Source organism: Schistocerca nitens, chromosome 6 (assembly GCF_023898315.1).
Source record: "Schistocerca nitens isolate TAMUIC-IGC-003100 chromosome 6, iqSchNite1.1, whole genome shotgun sequence".
NCBI lineage: Eukaryota > Metazoa > Arthropoda > Insecta > Orthoptera > Acrididae > Schistocerca > Schistocerca nitens.
In genome coordinates, this window is record NC_064619.1 from 538,119,801 (window position 1) to 538,143,504 (window position 23,704).

Here is a 23,704-nt window from a genome sequence, read left to right on the forward strand (position 1 = left end):
GCGGGACGCTTATTCCGCGAAGAACGAGGTCGTCGTATAGACTTGTGCCACAGGGTCAACGTGCAGTGATCACAAGTACAACGTCCAAAGTGCAAGGATTTTATCTTTTCTGGCGAATTTCTAGACAAAGATTCTTCTTTAAAATTACAAACACCAATTGCCTAGTGGTTTGAAATAAGTGACATAGTTATTTATTTACTGCATACATAAATGTTCTACATTCTGCGAAAAGTTACTAAACCTTGTGGGAAAAGATGGATAATTTGGAACATGCAGAAGAAACGAGAGCGAACGAAGATATGGGACATCGGGAGCTAAGTGCTCGACAGGGCGTTAGGCAGGTTTGCAGCTCACCCTGCACATCGAATAAGCAATGACGGAAATAAAAGAGAGTTGGCTAAGTGGAATGACATAATTGATAAGGCTACCTAATGATATTCCTATCCTTTATAAGAATGAAGAAGGACGACCAGACTTGTAGAAGGGAATGACCAGTGTACTGATCTTAGGATGAGGACTGAATGGACTGAGCGTGAGCCAAAGGAAGAAAACAATTGTTAGGAACAGTAAAAAAGACATTATCGACAAGCGTCAGAATTGGGGACCATGGGATCATGTACTTTGTTACCTTCGAGGGAAAAAAAGGCGGACGAAGAACGAAGATATACTACTGGCCATTAAAATTGCGACACCAAGAAGATGACGTGCTGCAGACGCGAAATTTAACCCACAGGAAGAAGATGCTGTGATATGCAAATGATTAGATTTTCAGAGCATTCACACAAGGTTGGCGCCGATGGCGACACCTACAATGTGCTGACATGAGGAAAGTTTCCAACCGATTTCTCATACACAAACAGCAGTTGACCGCCGTTTCCTGGTGAAACGTTGTTGTGATGCCTCGTGTAAGTAGGAGAATTGCGTACCATCACGTTTCCGACTTTGATAAAGGTCGGATTGTAGTCTATCGCGATTGCGGTTTATCGTATCGCGACATTGCTGTTCGCGTTAATCGAGATCCAATGACTGTTAGCAGAATATGGAATCGGTGGGTTCAGGAGGGTAATACGGAACGCCGTGCAGGATCCCAACGTCCTCGTATCAGTAGCAGTCGAGATGACACGCATCTTATGCGCATGGATGTAACGGATCGTGCAGCCACGTCTCGATCCCTGAGTCAACAGATGGGGACGTTTGCAAGACAACAACCGTCTGCAAGAACAGTTCGACGACGTTTGCAGCAGCATGGACTATCAGCTCGGAGACCGTGGCTGCAGTTACCCTTGACGCGGCATTACAGACAGGAGAGCGTCCGATAGTGTACTCAACGACGAACCTGCATGCACGAATGGCAAAACGTCATTTTTTCGGATGAATCCAGGTTCTGTTTACAGCATCATGATGTTCGCATCCGTGTTTGGCGACATCGCGGTGAACACACATTGGAAGCGTGTATTCGTCATCGCCACATTGGTGTATCACCCGGCGTGATAGTATGGGGTGCCATTGGTTACACGTCTCGGTCACCTTTTGTTCGCATTGACGGTCCTTCGAACAGTGGACGTTACATTTCAGATGTGTTACGACCCGTGGCTCTACCCTTCATTCGATCCCTGCGAAACCCTACGTTTCAGCAGGATAATGCGCAACCGCATGTTGCAGGTCCTGTACGGGCCACTCTGGATACAGAAAATGTTTGACTGCTGTCCTGGCCAGCACATTCTCCAGATCTCACACCAACTGAAAACGCCTGGTCAACGGTGGCCGAGTAACTGGCTCGTCACAATACGCCAGTCACTACTCTTGATGAACTGTGCTATCGTGTTGAAGCTACATAGGAAGCTGTACATGTACTCGCCATCCAAGTTCTGTTTGACTCACTGCCCAGGCGTATCAAGGCCGTGATTACGGGCAGAGGTGGTTGTTCTTGGTACTGATTTCTCAGGATCTATGCACCCAAATTGCGTGAAAATTGTAAGGGGTCCGCAGGCCCTTACTACTAAGTTTGCGCTCACACAGGTCGACAGGGCAACTATCGAGTAGTGTGTGCAGGTCGCGAGAGCTAGAGGGGGTTCACCGGAGTGCCGAGTGCTGCTTGGGTAGATTCCCGCGAGGCGGGAAGAACTGGGCGGAGAGCAGTGAGTGTGGAGAGTGCCGAGTCAGGGTGTGGTAGGTTCCCGCGAGGCGGGCAGAGCTGTGCAGAAGCCAGCAGTTGAATTAATGCAATTTATCGACAAAGGGAGTGGCCATCGCCGCGGTTTAACCCCTTTGTGTTAGTATTATACGGGAAAGTGAGAAAGTTTAATTACAGAGTGATTTCAGTGATATTAAGTGCCGCTATTGAACTTCCGCGTCTACCGCGCCGGCATTATTTGGATTACAGTGATTGGATGTTGCGTGTGACGATTAAGAATAACTAAAGAAACCTGTGCTGAGATTAGCCGTCATTAACAGTGTATTGACGAAGGCAGTGGCTGTCTCCTTATTTTGTGCTTTTGCTAAGAATATAGATCTTGTTTGTGAAACTGTGTTGTGTCCTTCTTACCACCAAACAGTACTTATTACAGTATTTGCGGAGGACAATACGGAATGTAACATCCCCTGAGCAGTCCAATCCGATTGCCAGCCCATTAGGTACACGGTCACATTAATTAATTATCTAAATTTGGGCTGCTATTCAGATCCCAAACGAGCGGGAACAATAAAATAAATAAAAGGGTTCTGTTACACCCTTGGCTTACCGTGAAAGGACAAGTGCAATTTTCGGACGAGTCGTACTAATCTTTCAATGTGGAATCGGGACAGTGCATGAACGTTAAAATCGCGATAAGGAACAGTGCATTTTTTGAACAATACGAAGTAATAATATCGCACGATTGTGACTAAACTGTTTTTCTTGCCATATTAAATAGCCAAATAGCGTCAATAAACTGTGTTGTAAAGTGCAAATGCGAAAATCCGCGCGAAAAACTGTGAAAAGTGGACGCTAAAGAAAGACACGTGTGAACAGTAAAATAGCAAAACGAGCCAAGACTTCGTCACACAAGTTGTTAGAAAGGTGTTTAATGATAACATGTTGACTGAAATTGCTTTTTGAACGGTGAAAATCGGGCGGTTTCGTGTGGACCCATAAACTGGTAGGCTGACGATAATGTATTGTGGCGACGCAATTAGTGAGTGACGTCACGTAGACCCGTGTAGCAGTTGCACCAAAGAGCTTCGATCCGCGTGGTGATTTCACACGACACCACGGCGAGCGACGCGACTTCGAGATACCGAGCGCAGTTCCGGCATCTAGCGGCCGAACTACGAACTACGCCCGCCTGCAGAGCCACGGAGCGGCCGACGGGGAACTACGTCGCCTTGCAGCTGATCTTCAACTTCACGCGAGCTCCAGCGGCGGCACAGCCACACCCACCTCAAACGTCAAAACATCGCGACTCGCGGTAACGTCGGTTGGTGAGTGAAGACGATGGGCTAACATAACAGTAAATTGCAGTGTGCAGTATTCGCGATAAATAAACAATTTTTAACTGATATTTACATTAGGAAAAGTACTCAATTGCAATAATTTCCGAAAAGTTGCGAAACATACTTTGAAGGTAGCATGATTATTTATGCACACTGCACTATATAAATGATAATTATTTTGATGAATTTGCATTTATAGATTTTGTGAGTGTTATGATTATCTTGTTTAAAACATTTTTACATAAACTGTGTATGTGGAAATTGTTACTGGAAATTTAGGTTTTTGAGGGCTGTTATGTTCAGTACTCATGCATGTTGTATCATTTTGGGAATTAACTGAAAGGATTGCAGGGACTGTTTGATTAGTTTCATGGTAATTAGGAGTGTTTTGGGTTATTGGAGGTTATTTTGTATTACTTGCCTGGGCATTAAGAATAAACCAAACATGGCTTCTGAAGATAAGCAGGTCTGTGAGGCAGTAGTTGAAAGGAAAGGGATAGGACAGGAAGATAGAGATGATTCAGGATTCATTGATTATGGAGTGTCATTAGATAGCCCACTAGCCCATTCAACTAATTATCCCGAGACACCGGGACAAACGACGAGAACTAGTCCAGTTTCAGAGGATGAAGATAAGTGGTCGATGTTGGTAGACTTGGTAAAGGAATATTTACAAGAAAGGGAAGAAATGGTACGAGAATTCAGAGAATCATTAAAGGAAGAATTCCGAAAAACTAAAGAAAGTTACAAATCATTAGAAAAGGGTTTACAAGAAATTAACGCATCGTTAGAGAAGAGTTCACGAGAAACAAGAAAATCATTAAAGGAAGATTTACAAGAAACTATAGTACGAGAAATCAGAACATCGTACACAGAGATGGAATGTAATCTGAGGAAGGAAATGCAGGAGCTACAAGAACGACTGAAGATGGACGTCAACGAGAAAGAGAAGAAGCTACAGAAGAGTATAGACCAAGTCCAGGGAGACGTGGAGAAGGTGGAAGGAAAATTAACAAAAAAAATAGAAGACGATATTGAAGAAACGAAGGCCGAATTGGGAGAAAAGATCACCGAGGCGACGCAGATGCAGAAACAACGCAACGATGTGGTTAAGGAGATAGGAGATAGGCAAAACCAATTGCCTGTCAGTCTGAGAAATGCTGTAGCCATGCAGCGAGAAGAAGATGACCAGTGGGTTGCAATCGAAGGTGGGGCCTTCACTTGTGGAATCAAAAGGAAGAAAGGGACTACTAATTATGATCAGTTTGGAGGAGGATTATTGAAGAAATGCTGGCCCAAAAGTCGTCAGTGTGCAGCACTTGAGGACCCACTACGATGCAGACCACTTAGTAATTGGAAAGGAACGTCGGAAGAATTTGCCAAACATTTGTGGAAATGGAACGAGATTTTGGAACAACCCCTGAATGATAACGTCATGGTATCTGTGATAAAAAGAAGATTGAATCAGAAAAGGGAAGGAACTGTATCTAGGAGCCTAATCAAAGGTAGAGAGGCCTTAATGAAGATACTGGAGCAGTTGGAGTCTATTAGATCACAGGGACACAATAAAGCTAATGATCGAAACAGAGAAGGGAGTAATGACCCAAGGATTCATATTAATTATTCGTCTGATTACCGAGGAAGAGGCGGAGGAACCGAAAAACCAACTGACATTCCAGATGAGGTCCGGTCAAGAGTGAGGGCTACCAGGACCAGAATAAACCTGCTAAGACAGGGTTAGGACAATTAGCTGTAAAATGGACATTTGAAAGAGGGAAGGGTTTAATTTACATTTGTGTTTTGTGATGTATTACAATTAGAGTTGCATATTTCATGTCGAAGATTGTCTCAGAATGAATATAAAACCTGTAATAGCTAAATGGTAGTGTAGTATTCATATGTCCTGTGTTTAGATAATAATTTTTGAATGTATATGTTGTGTGGTTTCATTAGATATTGGACCAGAGAGGACTATTGCTGGTTGAGAGGAAAACTTGTAAATTTAGACAATGCCATTTATGTGATGTAATAACCTTTTGTAGAAATTATTGTGGAGGCAGCCCACTACTGGAGTCCAGGACTATTTGGCAAAATGTAAATTCATTAATTATTTGTATTGTATGTTCAGTTCAAATGCAGCCATGTTTTAAATCCCTTGCCGATTCTTTTTCGCCTGCGGTTCAAAAGAAGTTTTTGAGGGCGGGGATGTAAGGGGTCTGCAGGCCCTTACTACTAAGTTTGCGCTCACACAGGTCGACAGGGCAACTATCGAGTAGTGTGTGCAGGTCGCGAGAGCTAGAGGGGGTTCACCGGAGTGCCGAGTGCTGCTTGGGTAGATTCCCGCGAGGCGGGAAGAACTGGGCGGAGAGCAGTGAGTGTGGAGAGTGCCGAGTCAGGGTGTGGTAGGTTCCCGCGAGGCGGGCAGAGCTGTGCAGAAGCCAGCAGTTGAATTAATGCAATTTATCGACAAAGGGAGTGGCCATCGCCGCGGTTTAACCCCTTTGTGTTAGTATTATACGGGAAAGTGAGAAAGTTTAATTACAGAGTGATTTCAGTGATATTAAGTGCCGCTATTGAACTTCCGCGTCTACCGCGCCGGCATTATTTGGATTACAGTGATTGGATGTTGCGTGTGACGATTAAGAATAACTAAAGAAACCTGTGCTGAGATTAGCCGTCATTAACAGTGTATTGACGAAGGCAGTGGCTGTCTCCTTATTTTGTGCTTTTGCTAAGAATATAGATCTTGTTTGTGAAACTGTGTTGTGTCCTTCTTACCACCAAACAGTACTTATTACAGTATTTGCGGAGGACAATACGGAATGTAACATCCCCTGAGCAGTCCAATCCGATTGCCAGCCCATTAGGTACACGGTCACATTAATTAATTATCTAAATTTGGGCTGCTATTCAGATCCCAAACGAGCGGGAACAATAAAATAAATAAAAGGGTTCTGTTACACCCTTGGCTTACCGTGAAAGGACAAGTGCAATTTTCGGACGAGTCGTACTAATCTTTCAATGTGGAATCGGGACAGTGCATGAACGTTAAAATCGCGATAAGGAACAGTGCATTTTTTGAACAATACGAAGTAATAATATCGCACGATTGTGACTAAACTGTTTTTCTTGCCATATTAAATAGCCAAATAGCGTCAATAAACTGTGTTGTAAAGTGCAAATGCGAAAATCCGCGCGAAAAACTGTGAAAAGTGGACGCTAAAGAAAGACACGTGTGAACAGTAAAATAGCAAAACGAGCCAAGACTTCGTCACACAAGTTGTTAGAAAGGTGTTTAATGATACATGTTGACTGAAATTGCTTTTTGAACGGTGAAAATCGGGCGGTTTCGTGTGGACCCATAAACTGGTAGGCTGACGATAATGTATTGTGGCGACGCAATTAGTGAGTGACGTCACGCAGACCCGTGTAGCAGTTGCACCAAAGAGCTTCGATCCGCGAGGTGATTTCACACGACACCACGGCGAGCGACGCGACTTCGAGATACCGAGCGCAGTTCCGGCATCTAGCGGCCGAACTACGAACTACGCCCGCCTGCAGAGCCACGGAGCGGCCGACGGGGAACTACGTCACCTTGCTGCTGATCTTCAACTTCACGCGAGCTCCAGCGGCGGCACAGCCACACCCACCTCAAACGTCAAAACATCGCGACTCGCGGTAACGTCGGTTGGTGAGTGAAGACGATGGGCTAACATTACAGTAAATTGCAGTGTGCAGTATTCGCGATAAATAAACAATTTTTAACTGATATTTACATTAGGAAAAGTACTCAATTGCAATAATTTCCGAAAAGTTGCGAAACATACTTTGAAGGTAGCATGATTATTTATGCACACTGCACTATATAAATGATAATTATTTTGATGAATTTGCATTTATAGATTTTGTGAGTGTTATGATTATCTTGTTTAAAACATTTTTACATAAACTGTGTATGTGGAAATTGTTACTGGAAATTTAGGTTTTTGAGGGCTGTTATGTTCAGTACTCATGCATGTTGTATCATTTTGGGAATTAACTGAAAGGATTGCAGGGACTGTTTGATTAGTTTCATGGTAATTAGGAGTGTTTTGGGTTATTGGAGGTTATTTTGTATTACTTGCCTGGGCATTAAGAATAAACCAAACATGGCTTCTGAAGATAAGCAGGTCTGTGAGGCAGTAGTTGAAAGGAAAGGGATAGGACAGGAAGATAGAGATGATTCAGGATTCATTGATTATGGAGTGTCATTAGATAGCCCACTAGCCCATTCAACTAATTATCCCGAGACACCGGGACAAACGACGAGAACTAGTCCAGTTTCAGAGGATGAAGATAAGTGGTCGATGTTGGTAGACTTGGTAAAGGAATATTTACAAGAAAGGGAAGAAATGGTACGAGAATTCAGAGAATCATTAAAGGAAGAATTCCGAAAAACTAAAGAAAGTTACAAATCATTAGAAAAGGGTTTACAAGAAATTAACGCATCGTTAGAGAAGAGTTCACGAGAAACAAGAAAATCATTAAAGGAAGATTTACAAGAAACTATAGTACGAGAAATCAGAACATCGTACACAGAGATGGAATGTAATCTGAGGAAGGAAATGCAGGAGCTACAAGAACGACTGAAGATGGACGTCAACGAGAAAGAGAAGAAGCTACAGAAGAGTATAGACCAAGTCCAGGGAGACGTGGAGAAGGTGGAAGGAAAATTAACAAAAAAAATAGAAGACGATATTGAAGAAACGAAGGCCGAATTGGGAGAAAAGATCACCGAGGCGACGCAGATGCAGAAACAACGCAACGATGTGGTTAAGGAGATAGGAGATAGGCAAAACCAATTGCCTGTCAGTCTGAGAAATGCTGTAGCCATGCAGCGAGAAGAAGATGACCAGTGGGTTGCAATCGAAGGTGGGGCCTTCACTTGTGGAATCAAAAGGAAGAAAGGGACTACTAATTATGATCAGTTTGGAGGAGGATTATTGAAGAAATGCTGGCCCAAAAGTCGTCAGTGTGCAGCACTTGAGGACCCACTACGATGCAGACCACTTAGTAATTGGAAAGGAACGTCGGAAGAATTTGCCAAACATTTGTGGAAATGGAACGAGATTTTGGAACAACCCCTGAATGATAACGTCATGGTATCTGTGATAAAAAGAAGATTGAATCAGAAAAGGGAAGGAACTGTATCTAGGAGCCTAATCAAAGGTAGAGAGGCCTTAATGAAGATACTGGAGCAGTTGGAGTCTATTAGATCACAGGGACACAATAAAGCTAATGATCGAAACAGAGAAGGGAGTAATGACCCAAGGATTCATATTAATTATTCGTCTGATTACCGAGGAAGAGGCGGAGGAACCGAAAAACCAACTGACATTCCAGATGAGGTCCGGTCAAGAGTGAGGGCTACCAGGACCAGAATAAACCTGCTAAGACAGGGTTAGGACAATTAGCTGTAAAATGGACATTTGAAAGAGGGAAGGGTTTAATTTACATTTGTGTTTTGTGATGTATTACAATTAGAGTTGCATATTTCATGTCGAAGATTGTCTCAGAATGAATATAAAACCTGTAATAGCTAAATGGTAGTGTAGTATTCATATGTCCTGTGTTTAGATAATAATTTTTGAATGTATATGTTGTGTGGTTTCATTAGATATTGGACCAGAGAGGACTATTGCTGGTTGAGAGGAAAAATTGTAAATTTAGACAATGCCATTTATGTGATGTAATAACCTTTTGTAGAAATTATTGTGGAGGCAGCCCACTACTGGAGTCCAGGACTATTTGGCAAAATGTAAATTCATTAATTATTTGTATTGTATGTTCAGTTCAAATGCAGCCATGTTTTAAATCCCTTGCCGATTCTTTTTCGCCTGCGGTTCAAAAGAAGTTTTTGAGGGCGGGGATGTAAGGGGTCTGCAGGCCCTTACTACTAAGTTTGCGCTCACACAGGTCGACAGGGCAACTATCGAGTAGTGTGTGCAGGTCGCGAGAGCTAGAGGGGGTTCACCGGAGTGCCGAGTGCTGCTTGGGTAGATTCCCGCGAGGCGGGAAGAACTGGGCGGAGAGCAGTGAGTGTGGAGAGTGCCGAGTCAGGGTGTGGTAGGTTCCCGCGAGGCGGGCAGAGCTGTGCAGAAGCCAGCAGTTGAATTAATGCAATTTATCGACAAAGGGAGTGGCCATCGCCGCGGTTTAACCCCTTTGTGTTAGTATTATACGGGAAAGTGAGAAAGTTTAATTACAGAGTGATTTCAGTGATATTAAGTGCCGCTATTGAACTTCCGCGTCTACCGCGCCGGCATTATTTGGATTACAGTGATTGGATGTTGCGTGTGACGATTAAGAATAACTAAAGAAACCTGTGCTGAGATTAGCCGTCATTAACAGTGTATTGACGAAGGCAGTGGCTGTCTCCTTATTTTGTGCTTTTGCTAAGAATATAGATCTTGTTTGTGAAACTGTGTTGTGTCCTTCTTACCACCAAACAGTACTTATTACAGTATTTGCGGAGGACAATACGGAATGTAACATCCCCTGAGCAGTCCAATCCGATTGCCAGCCCATTAGGTACACGGTCACATTAATTAATTATCTAAATTTGGGCTGCTATTCAGATCCCGAACGAGCGGGAACAATAAAATAAATAAAAGGGCATGTTACAAAATGTAATCACATGTCAGTTCTAGTATAATATATTTGTCCGATGAATACCCGTTTATCATCTGCATTTCTTCTTGGTGTAGCAATTTTAATGGCCAGTAGTGTATTTAATGCATATATAAATGTTTTACGTTCTGCGAAAAGTTACTGAACCTTCTGGAAAAGATAGGTAATTTGCAATATACAGAAGAAACGAGAGCAAACGAAGATACGGGACATCGAGAGCAAAGTGCTCGACAGGGCGTTAGGCAGGTTTGCAGTTCACCCTGCACATCGAATAAACAATGACGGAAATAAAAGAGAGTTGGCTAAGTGAAATGTTATAATTGATAAGGCTACCTAATGGTATCCTTTATAGGAATGAAGACGGATGACCAGACTTGTAGAAGGGAATGACCGGTGTACTGATCTTAGGATATTGACTGAATGGATTGAGCGTAAGCCAAAGGAAGACAACGATAATTAGGAACAATAAAAAAGAGATTATCGACAAGCATCAGAATTGGGGATCATGGGATCATGTACTGTGTTACCTTCGAGGAAAAAGAAGGTGGACGAAGAACGAAGATATAAGGAGTAGGCTAGTAATGGAAAAGAGGGCATCACTTGTCAAATGATATGTACTAGTACCTAACATGCATGTTACACTGAGAAGTAGTTTTCTAGGAATGTACAACAAGTATACATCATTGATAAGAAGGAAATTATCGACAGTGACAAATTCAGAAAAGATCAGACTGCTTGAGATGTGCTGTTTCAGAAGTACTCTGAATATCTTAGTCGACCGGTAGGTGAGAATTAGGAGGTTCTTCGCAGAATCGTCGAGGTACGGAAAATAGGAGAAATTCAGACATACAGAAGAGGCAAAGGGGAATAACTTTCATCGACAAGAGCGAACACAGAGGGCAAAAATTCTAGATGGAGATTGTCGTTGGAGTACACACGAAAAATAAGCGAGATGTCAGGAGTTAAGTGCTATTCTGAGATGAAGAGACGGAGCAGGAGACGACCTCGTGGCGTGCGGCATCAAACAAGTCGAAACTTACGACTAACAAAATCTGCATTGTTAATAGTAAAGTAGAGTGTAATACTTCCAGAGATAAAACTGGTGACTCTCTGAAAATGTTTCTCGAGGTGGAAAAGAAACGTTGGTAAATAGTCTGATACATCTGTGGTGTCACCGCCAGACACCACACTTGTTAGGTAGTAGCCTTTAAATCGGCCGCGGTCCGTTAGTATATGTCGGACCCGCGTGTCGCCACTATCAGTGATTGCAGACCGAGCGCCGCCACACGGCAGGTCTAGTCTAGAGAGACTCCCTAGCACTCGCCCCAGTTGTACAGCCGACTTTGCTAGCGATGGTCCACTGTCTACGTACGCTCTCATTTGCAGAGACGACAGTTACCATAGCCTTCAGCTACGTCATTTACTACGACCTAGCAAGGCGCTATATTCAGTTACTATAATTACTTCAAGAATGTATTCTGAACAGATAATATTGTGAATCATGTACCGTCAAGAGCGACGTTCATCATTAATGGATTAATGGATTAAAGTATCAAACTAATTACGTCCGCTTTCTGATTTCTCATTCCTTGTCATGATCCAGACCTCACGTCAGTATGGTTCTTCCCTCCTCACGCCAGCCTGCGTGAGCTAAAACGCGTGCATTTCGGCCTCCCACCGTAACACGGTGTTGGCTCTTCTGCTAACACAAAAACATCTACTACGGCGTCTCAGCAACAACGCTTTACGCGAAATAAACGCCGCCCGAATGCCGCTATTGTGTTATCAGACTGTTACTTTTTTAATTAATACTTTCAAAATATAGTGTTTAATTTGAAACAAAATCTAGACTAAATAATTGAAATGTAACACGAAAACAGTCACTGAACAGTTATTCATCTGGTTCAACCATATCCCATCAGATAATTATAATGACGGTTTGAACCCTTGGTTACACCCCTTGGCAATAAGATGTTAAAGTTTCTGAAAGCTGTAAGACCATGCTGAAAAGGCCAAATCTTATTGCTAAACTTACTTCTTGGACCGTTTCGTAGTAGTATCTGCCACGATTTGGCAGGTACGTTACTTCCTGCATACTACTTTGCAACGCCAAGTGCGCCTCGCTCAGCCTGTCGTTACGCTGTGATCATTATCGAAAAGAAAATTACGCTACTGCTTTACACAATGGGCAGGCCTTAATGTAGGTAGTCTTACTCTGTGCATCCATACTTTGACGGAATAACAATTATTATGGATTCCACATGGTGTAAGAAATGAAAGCGTCAGCGTTTAATATATTAGGAGCCATCATAGACAGACCACTTTCAAGAAGAGATCCATGTTATTGTATTCTTGGTTTCAGCACTGTGGGGAAAAGAACTTTCATAGCGCTCGTATCGATGTCATAATACATAATAATGTAAACTGGTGGCTATAAGTGTAAGGCGGGCTGACGAACTGGGACCCGATGTGTATTTTCAACTTTTCGTGGCGTAATGAGTAGTCCTTTGTATTTCGGCGTGCAGGCGCGAAATAAAATTTATTCCACTGATACGTCGGCCGCGTATCGTCCGGCCATTTTCAGAGTAAGTCGCAAGACTACTCTGCAGATGGTCGGATGATACTCGGCCGAAATATCAGTAGAAGAAAATTTAATTTGCGCGGCTGTACACCCTAAATATAGTGGGGGACCTGGTGTTCTTACTCAAACCCTGTATCCCACAATTGTCATTGGTTCGTGGAGCTGTGCGCAGTTTGTATTGTGTACCAGTGCAGCAACGCTGATGACCACATCACAACGCGCACAACTACGAAAGTATCGAAAAGACAGCCGTGTTATCTGCATACAATGAAGTTGATGACAGTGACACAGCTGCAGATGAAGAATGACTTACCTGCCGACATTACTCGGATGGATATTTTTCGTACTGAAAATAGAGAATAACAGGTGAAAGTAGTTCTTCCTGCCAACAGTTTCAGGTCAGTGACTCCCGATTAATACACCGAAGCGCCAACGAAACGCATACAGGCATGCGTATTCAGATGCAGAGATATGTAAACAGACAGAATACGGCACAACGGTTGGCAACGACTACATAAGATAATAAGTGTCTGGCGCAGTTCTTAGATCGATTACAGCTGCTAAAATGGCAGGTTATCAAGATTTAAGTGAGTTTGAACGTGGTGTTACAGTCGGTGCACGAGTGATGGGACACAGCATCTCCGAGGTAGCGATGAAGTGGAGATTTTCCTGTACCACGATTTCACGAGTGTACCGTGAATATCAGGAATCCGGTAAAATATCAAATCTCCGACATCGCTGCGGCCGGAAAAAGATCCTGACAACTGGAATGCTGCAGATTTCAGTGCTGGGCCATCAACAAGAGTCAGTGTGCGAGCCATTCAACGAAACATCATAGATATGAGCTTTCGGAGCCGAAGGCCCACACGTGTACACTTGATGACTGCACGACACAAAGCTTTGCGCCTCGCCTGTACCCGTAAACACCGACAATGGAATGTTGATGACTGGAAGTATGTTGCTCGTCGGACGAGTTTCGTTTCAAATTGTATCGAGTGGATGGACATGTACGGGTATGTAGACAATTTCATGAATCCATGGACCCTGCATGTCAGCAGGGGACTGTTCAAGCTGGTAGAGGGTCTGAAATGGTGTGGGTCGTGTGCAGATGGAGTGATATGGAACCCCTAATATGTCTAGATACGACACTGACAAGTGACACGTACGTAAGCATCCTGTGTGATCACCTGCATCCATTCATGACCGTTGTTCATTCCGACGGAGTTGCGCAATTCCAACAGGACAATGCGACCCCACACACATATAGAATTGCTACAGACTGGCTCCAGGAACACACTTATGAATTTAAACACTTCTACTAACCACCAAACTCCCGAGACATGAACATGATTGAGCATGTATGGGATGCCCTGCAACGTGCTGTTCTCCAACCCCCCCCCCCCCCCCCTCGTACTCTCAGGGACTTAGGGAGATATGTACAGCCCTGCAAGATTCATGGTGTCAATTTCCTCTAGCACTAGGGATTAGTCGAGTCCATATCACGCTGTGTTGAGGCACTTCTGCGTGCTCGCTTTGGCTCTACACGATATTAGGCAGGTGTACCAGTTTCTTTGGCTCTTCAGTGTATCACTACTCTGAATGCGGAAATATGAAAGCTGGTTAACCACTCCAGATCTTATTTAAATAATTTTATTTCGACCTCTGTCGACTTATAATCCCTAGACACAAAGCGTTGACGTATCTGTCACTAAAGAAGGACAATATATAGGGTATTTTTTTGTTTCTGATTTGATGTTTTTCGTTCTCTCCCATGGAGGAGGGGGCATAGTTACTGTAAAGTTCTTTCCAGTCAAACTCCAACGAGTTGGGAATGATTTAGACGAATTCCTAAAAGGAAATATTTGCCTGAAGTTCAAGGGGAAAACCTCACAGGAAACTTCGTCGCGACTTGGATTTGGAGCAATATTTAATTTGTTCCTGGGATAGTAACTTTCAATAAGTCCTGTGATATACCTCACCATGATGTAATTTCTGTCTTGGTCTTTTAAAACCTAACATCCCATTTTTATAGTTAAGGAATTTAGCAAAACGATGGAGAAGTTAAAATTTAATTGCCGGATTGGAATTTGAAGGCTTTTATCTTTCGAATGAAAATATAGTGCCTACGTAAAGATCCACGTCTGTAAAATACAACGATATTACTAACACATCATCACTACGAGATTCTGCAATATTTTCCTCTTTATCCTAGGAATGACTTAAATAATCTTATCTTTGCGTATATCGTTTCCTCCGACATTCAGGGTTGTCCGTGCGACTATTCCTGCGTTCTTTAATATCCCTCGTGCGACAAAATCAGATTAATCACAGGTCCTTAATGTGGGTAACGAAGGCTTCAGTACCGGAAGAGTGACATTCAGGATCATGAAAGATATTTATTTGTCGTTTAGAAACCAGTCATTGCTCCTCGAGGCACGTCAATCAATTTTTCTCCATTTTTCAAGTTTTTAGAATGAGCGATGTATTTTGAGATAGCATTGTTGCAAAACTGTGGATTATTACTTTTTTCTGAAGAATATTGAAAAATAGTTGAATTTTTAAAAATATGCCTTTAAAAACAGAGAAAAGAAAAACATATTCAAAGTCTAGGAAGGTATTTTTGTAACCGCTGACTTCTCTTGTAGTTGTTTCACTAGCCTGGATTGTCAATTACTTAATTTAAAACCGCAACTAGCTCCATTCGGTTTTGGAGTCGATGATTTAGCAACACGCAGTCAAAATCATTTGGACAACTAGAAACTAACCTGAATGGTGATCTACGTGCTTTTCATGAGTTTTATACTGAATGACATGTGGAACCAAATTGTCCCAAATCCGAAAATATCACTAACCATCAGAGCAATAAGGAAGCTAGCAGGCAGTTCAACGGAAAGCCAATTAAAATTAAAGCATCTCTAAATACTTAGGAGTTAAACTAAATTGTACACTTTCCTATAGGCACCACCTAGAAGAAGTGGAACAAAAACTGAAATCCAGACACTCTGTACTAGTCAAACTAGCAGGCAGCTCATGGGGAAGCGATGCAACACCTTGAACACGTCAGCGTCAGCAATGGTATATAGGCTGGTATTGCTGAATACTGCGCCCGAGTATGGGCAATGAGCGCCAACACGAATAAACTTTATGAGGAGCTCAATGAATCGATGGGTATCAAAACTGGCTCACTGAAATCGACCCTCACAACCTGGTTACAAGTGTTAGCTAATATCCAACTACTAAAAATCATCCGCAAACCTGCAAGTAAAACAGAGTGGAAGAAAATATTAAACCATGCAGTCTCCCAATTCAACGTTATTTACACACAAAGGATCGACTGAGCTCAAGGAAGGCTCTCTGGAAAACCATCCAAAGATTTTGAGGAAAAAAGGCACACTTTTGTGTGTTACGCGGTTTATAACGATATCTTTTACTATATGATGTATTATCGTGGTGTATTTTTACTTTGTGATGTATTATTGCCTTCACCATGGAGCTTGTCAATGTCGCTTTCTACTTCTTTGCACCATGTGTTATCCATTTTTAACCCACTGAAGTTAGTAAACAATCTTTTTGTCAGTGTGTTTGGTTTCATCCTTTTGCATGTGGCCATAGAAATCCATTCTCTTATTTCTAATCATGTCTATGATTTTTTAAATTTATCTATGAATTTACTATTACGACGTCTTCGGTACTGTGTTTGCTATTTAACTGGTCGCAAAATTTTCAAAAATGGTTCAAATGGCTCTGAGCACTATGGGACTCAACTGCTGAGGTCATAAGTCCCCTAGAACTTAGAACTACTTAAACCTAACTAACCTAAGGACAACACACACATCCATGCCCGAGGCAGGATTCGAACCTGCGACCGTAGCGGTCGCGCGGTTCCAGACTGTAGCGCCAGAACCGCTCGGCCACCAGCGGCCGGCGCAAAATTTTCATTATTATTTTTCTTTTTGTGATTTCTAATGATTCCATCATCGCCAATTTTTGCAGAGTTAAACATTCTGATGAGTAAAGTGCTTTTGGACGAGTTACGGTAGTGTAGTGTGCAAGTTTACCATCTGTGGGTATTAATGTCTTATATATGTCCACAGTGAAGTAATATGCTTATCTTATTAATTCTTTCTTTCATAGGTTCTTTCTCTTAATTGTCTTGTTCAATTACTCCGGCTAGATACTTGAAGTTGTTAGTTTACTTAATTATTTGATATTTAGTTTTCACTTTGTTTGGGACTGCCTCAACGTTCATCATAAATTAAGATTTTCTCAACACAGATATGTAAGCCCGGTTCTTCAGCTTGTTCTTCAAGCCATTCGTTTTGTCTAGTGGCCGTTTCCGCTGATTCTCAACAAAATAGCTAGGCCATCCGCAAATGCTAAGCAATATATCTGCATATTTCTCTTTTGCAACCAAATCTAACCCCTTCCTTATTTGGCTTTGTCATAACAATAATCTTCATTCTCCTATGACTTTTTCTAGTATACAAGAGCAGACGGAAACACTGTCCCCCTGCCTCACTCCAGTTTAGATGTCAAAGCCTTGCAAAACCCACTTCTTTAAGCTCTACCCTTTTGATTTCAATTATGCTGAAAGTTATGTCGATAATATAAAGTTAGAGTCCTTGGCGTTGACCTTAAAGTGTGGAGTTTGCATAAATATGAATGCAGTTGATGCTATCTGGCTGGTACAAAACTTATTAACACTTCTTTTACTGTTATTAAAAGTGTCTGTCAAAACACTGGTTGATTGCATGTAATGTAATATAGTGATGGTGACGAATAGAAACCCTTATTAGTTAAATACTCAAATTTATTCACAAATACATTTATTAAATAACATAGAGAACATGGATGGCGCCTCCGCCTCCCGCTTTTGACGCCACACTGCCCGACATCAGGATGTGCAGTCGTGTAGGTGGAGAACAGCTTGCCACCCTCCAGGATGGTCGTTTCAGTCCCTGTTCAAAGAACTCACTGCCCAGGTGGCTAGTCCTTGCTCTAGGCTGGTCCCCTTTGGTCATAGCATGCCCTACTTGCCATCCAAATCCTACGTGAATTCGCACCAAATAAATTAAAAAATCACTGAGCCTGTCAAGGTGTTAGTAAAGTAATGAAATTTAAATTAAAAGAACGCCCTGCTGCCAGTCACTATGATTGCATCTCGTCAATGAATGTTCTCTTTACAGTATAGCCTATTGTCAGTCTCTGAATCACAAAATTTTGGTGAAAACGGCATGAGAAAGTGTCTGCCGCATTTCATAACACCCCCTGTTCTATTAAATTCTTTGTGTAGAGGGTGACTCTCTTAAACTAGGTCGTGAGGCAGCCTCAGGGAAAATTTTGTTCCCAATGCCTTGACTAGTTTGTTCAACCTCTGGTCTGCCTGGAGGGCAGTCCAGCATACCAAGCTTCAAGAGATACTGCTTAATGTGTCGTATGATTATCAGTACCACAGTCAACCAGTCAGATTCAAAACCAAGGAGACAACCCAAACGTTACATTTACTACTGCGTAGTGTGCAGATGGCACGTTCTTCGAGATGATGCCAGCATAACAAATAAGGACTGATGATCCAGCAAAATGGTTCTAAGCACTATGGGACTTAACATCTGAGGTCATCTGTCCCCTAGACGTAGAACTACTTAAACCTAACTAATCTAAGGACATCACACACATCCATACCCGAGGCAGGAATCGAACTTCCGACCGTAGCAGCAGCGCGGTTCCGGGCTGAGGCACCTAGAACCACTCGGCCACGATGATCCAGCAAACAAACGCAAAACAATTCTAGACTCACAGCTCAGAGTTAGTATTACGTTAAACAGCATATCGTAAAAACTTACTCTGCTTGACATTTATATTTGTTTCTTGCCGATTCACATTACAAGAGCAACTAAATGTATATCATTGATACTTGTGCATAAAAATGTGTAGCGCGCAAAGTGTAATTTCTGGACTGAAATTGGTAACATTTGTCACGAAAGTTTGTGCATTTCCATCGACAGATGTGATTGAATTTATCGTGACATTGGCCAAAAAATAAAACATTGGAACCCAAAGTTGAACAACATGACTTTAGGCTTGCTAAATATTGAACATTATGAATAGAGAAATTTCTCATGACTATCTATGTTTCTAGATTACTTAAATAGTTCTGTGAGTATTGAATGTAGTGCAACTTATCTATTGTGTATACTCAATAGTTGCATGATATGTGGAAATATGGTGTGTCTTTGTGGCAGCTACAGAAACAACATAGACATAAACATGGGTGTGTTTTGGTAGTATTGTTGTAATCTAACATGTGAAATTTGACACACTTCAAACAAAAATTTACAAACTGTTCATAGGCGTGGAATTCATAACACAATAACATCAATAAGGAAATCTGTGGTAGGGTTTTATGGGACCAAACTACTGAGGTCATCGGTCCCTCAGGTTATGCACTACTTCATCTAACTTAAACTAACTTATGCTAAGGACGACACACACACCCATGTCCGAGGGAGGACTCGAACCTACGACGGGGGAAGGCGCGAGGACAGATCAATAAGCAAAATAAGCATTCTACAAGCATTCAAATAAAGATGAGCCTGATCTTCCTTTTAGGAAACCATTCACTATAAGTCACATGTGTACTGGTTCACAGAGACACGAGTGTTGCAGCGGGGTTACTTAATGTCCAAAGAACTCGGGAATGATACGTAAAAAAAAAGTCTGTTGCCGCCATCTCGTGGGCATTTGCAGTGAGGGCAAGCCGTTATGCTGAGACAGGCAAGGCAGAGGACAACAGGCGGGGCTTCCTTCTCGTTCTTGACAGTTAATCGAAGAGTGAATAGTGCTCCATGACATCCCATGCTTGACTGATCATAGTTAACCTTCTCCAACATCGGAGATTCTGGACCACGGGCATCCGTCCTCAGTGTCAGTCTGTGTGTGTGTGTGTGTGTGTGTGTGTGTGTGTGGAGGCTGCAGGTATTAGTCGCTAATATCGCTTCAGCTATTCTTTGACAGTGATCATTGTGCTCGCCTGAGCGGATCAGGAATTTTATGTACTAGATGGCTGACCATCCACTTTTTTCAGTGAAACAGAACTAGCTGATGTACCAATGTACCAGTCACAACAGTTCTTACAGGTTGCGGGAATCTTTTTAACGACGCTCTCCGCCATATCAGACCGGTTTTTGCCTCGGCCTTCACGTCGATAGCCTGCTGGAGGTCAGTGCACCCAGAGAAACCACTCCATTGTGCCTTGCATCACCCCATTTCCTTCAGCGCCCCACTGCTGGACGTGTGACATCTGGAGCCGCTTAATCTTGTCCGCGACATCCTGACGCGGTCCCAGCTTGCATGTTGCATGCTGTAATGTCACTGGCTTCCGCTGCGTTTCCCTAAGGCTGGGTACATGGAGTCCCTCATTTTTCAACACGTGCTAAAAACATTTTTCTGTTTGTCTGTTTGTTTTCCGTGATGGAAATACTTATTCAAACAGTGGAAATAAAGAATGCAAATGACCACATTCGGTCCAAGGCTGTTTAGTTAAAATGTAGTCCGCCCCTGGTAGCTAAGTGGTCAGCGTGACAGAATGTCAATCCTAAGGGCCCGGGTTCGATTCCGGCTGGCTCGGAGATTTTCTCCGCTCAGGGACTGGGTGTTGTGTTGTCCTAATCATCGTCATTTCATCCCAATCCACACCGAAGTCGCCGTGTGGCGTTAAATCGAAACACTTGCACCAGACGGGCGGTCTACCCGACGGGAAGCCCTCGTCACACGTGTTTTTAGTTAAAATGTATATTCAAACTGAATTATATAATATTAATGGGAATTGAATAGTAATTCCTGGCGAGTTCTAAAATTCTCAACCTATTTTTCTTTAATCAAAATATCCACGGGTGTACTGCCGGTCTACAGTGTCCAACTGGCACAATATTTCGGCGATCATACATGTCGCCATCATCAGGTGAACTGACGGACTGAGCTCCTGTGAACGTGCCGGCACGGAGATCCGTACACTATGGCTGCTCAGGAGGGACTGGGTTCGGTCGCGGCGGCGGCCGATTTAAATACCCTCCGCCCGCGGCGCGCTCACTCCGCCGTCCGCGCCCCGCGCCATTGTCGCGCGGTGGAACAGATTGCGACGGCGTCTGAGATGACGTCAGTGTGATGGCTCTGTCCGCCGTGGTCGTCACAACTATACATTTGCTCGATTTACTCTTGATTAACCCAATCGCTGGTTCCCAAGCCTTGCTAAGATTATAGCCACAGTCACGGTTTATGAGGTCGTCATTGGTGCGAATTTCGATGGCCTCTCTAACAACGCTGTCCCAGTATCTTGACGTCTGTACCAGAATCCTCGTGCGTTGATACTCCATAGCGTGATTTTCCGACAAACAATGTTCAGCGACCGCCGACTTGCTCGGATGACGACCTCATAAACCGTGACTGTGGCTATAATCTTAGCAAGGCTTGGGAACCAGCGATTGGGTTAATCAAGAGTAAATCGAGCAAATGTATAGTTGTGACGACCACGGCGGACAGAGCCATCACACTGACGTCATCTCAGATGCCGTCGCAATCTGTTCCACCGCGCGACCGTGGCGTGGGGCGCGGACGGCGGAGTGAGCGCGCCGCGGGCGGAGGGTATTTAAATCGGCCGCCGCCGCGACCGAACCCAGTTCCCCCTGAGCAGCCATAGTGTACGGATCTCCGTGCCGGCACGTTCACAGGAGCTCAGTCCGTCAGTTCACCTGATGATGGCGACATGTATGATCGCCGAAATATTGTGCCCGTTGGACACTGTAGACCGGCAGTACACCCGTGGATATTTTGATTATCAAATACGCCGGGAGAAACTCAAGAATATTTTTCTTTACGTTAATGGTTTTAATAATTAATTGACTGTACGTGCTATGCCACTGATGGCGACAGAATTTATGATTATTTCAATAGTTCATATTCCAATTACGAATGCAAAGCCTCTAATTAAACACTAATTATAAAAGCAGTCCTGCTCAACCTTAACATGCTAGTAATCCCACTTAATCCTAACATTCAAATATCCCCAACAAAGTTGACATGCAAATAAACTAATCCGAATGCATGAAATACGTCCATATCTTGGGTAGCCGTAAGTCCTGGATGACCTTCCAACTGAGGCTCTCTCCATCATGAAGTTCTCCTACCTCCTGTAGACAAAATCTCACACACAACTAGATGATGTACCAACAGACCAGCCACAACAGTTCTTAAAGGTTGCGGGAATTCTTATATTGAGCAATTCGCAAATCCAAGTGCCATTATTACCCTGTCCAACAGTCTTTCATACTCTCGTGCCCATAATTATCCATTATGCTGTTCTTTTACTGTCGGAATATTTTCCTCAGTTATTATTCAATGCATCCTGTTCAAATTCCCCTTTTGTTCTGATCTCAGTGGTCATTCCATCATCCATCATTTTGCTTCTGCAGTAAGCTAAATAACGTAGAAGCACACACTCGTATCATGACATCACTGGATTATCAATTTACCACAGAAACCTCTATCAAAACCATTCTAATCTGATCTCACATACCTCTCCACCTCTTGTATCTCAAATTTTTAGACATGTACGGTGTAATCATGTTGAAAAGAACAAGGAAAAGGGTCCTTGGAATAAAAAAAGACACACATACACATTACATTACACAGACTAACAATGAACAAATACACTATCATAGAAAGAAAACAGCCCTCGCTTCACTAACGAATTAACCGTGTTTCGACACTGCTAGGAGTGTCTTCCTCAGAATTTAAATCAAAGAATGGTCTATAATACGGTCACAGAATAATGACTAAAAACGTATGATACAGTGTATAAGTACAGAATCATTGTCAAAGATTGGCAGTACTTATACGTAATTTATAAAATCATAAATATGCCAAAAGGGCATTAGCCACAAAGAAATTTAAAATAAAAAATTGTGATGGCGAGCCACTAAGGGCTGCTCGTTACTTGCGTGGTTACAGGTTGCAGCCTCTTTATGCACCTTAGGGAGGCCATATAATCTAGGTGGTACAGCACAGTAAGAATTCAGACTCTTGATAGTCTCCTGTGACAAACAACTTTTCATGAGAAAAACTAATAACCTCCTGAAGAAAATGTCCATAAAGAGGCTGTCCCGTTGAGGCCTATTGTTTCTAATATTGGTGCTCCGACATATCGTGTAGCTAAACATCTTGCTAGCTTGTTGAGCCCACTAGTAGGTAGATGTGAACACCACATTAAGAACTCTGCAGATTCCTTACGTCAATTGCAGGGATTCCGTTTGAATGACTCTGATATTTTAGTCAGTTTTGATGTGGTTTCTCTTTTCACTCGCGTTCCTCTCTTTGATTCGTTGCAGTTAATTGAGGTTAAGTCTAGTGTCGGGTTAACTAATTTCTTTCGACATGTGCTGACTTCCACTTACTTTTTATTCAATGGTCAACACTACGAACAGACTGATTGAGATGCAATGGGAAGCCCGTTGTCACCTATTGTTGCCAATTTGTGTATGGAGGACTTTTGGCAACGTGCATTGGAGTCAGTGACCTTGAAACTTTTTTTCAGATATGTAGACGATGCTTTTGTTGTTTGGCCTCATGGTAGTGAGAATTTAAATTGGTTTTTGGGACACCTGAATTCAATCCACCCGTATATTCTGTTCACTGTGGAAGTGGAAAAGAATGAATGCCTTCTCTTCCTTGATGTGTTGGTCAGAAGGAAGACTGATGGTACGTTGGGACATTCTGTTTATAGGAAGCCTACTCACACTGACTTGTATCTGCGAGCTGATGGTTGTCACTATCCAGCTCAGCGTGAAGGAGTACTTCTTACCTTGGTTCACAGGGCCCACGTTATCTCAGATCCAGAAAGTTTGGCAGCTGAGCTATCCCATCTCGAAGTCACCTTTCGTCAGAATGGTTATAGTGAGAGGCAGATCAAACGTGCGTTGCGCTGTCGGC

At 42.8% G+C, this 23,704-nt stretch overlaps 1 protein-coding gene across 1 annotated transcript in view; it reads left to right on the plus strand.

Annotated features, from left to right (window-relative positions):
* Positions 1-23,704, plus strand: part of LOC126263080 (uncharacterized) — a 303,789-nt gene that overhangs the window by 113,490 nt on the left and 166,595 nt on the right. The gene's annotated exons all lie outside the window — the stretch shown is intronic.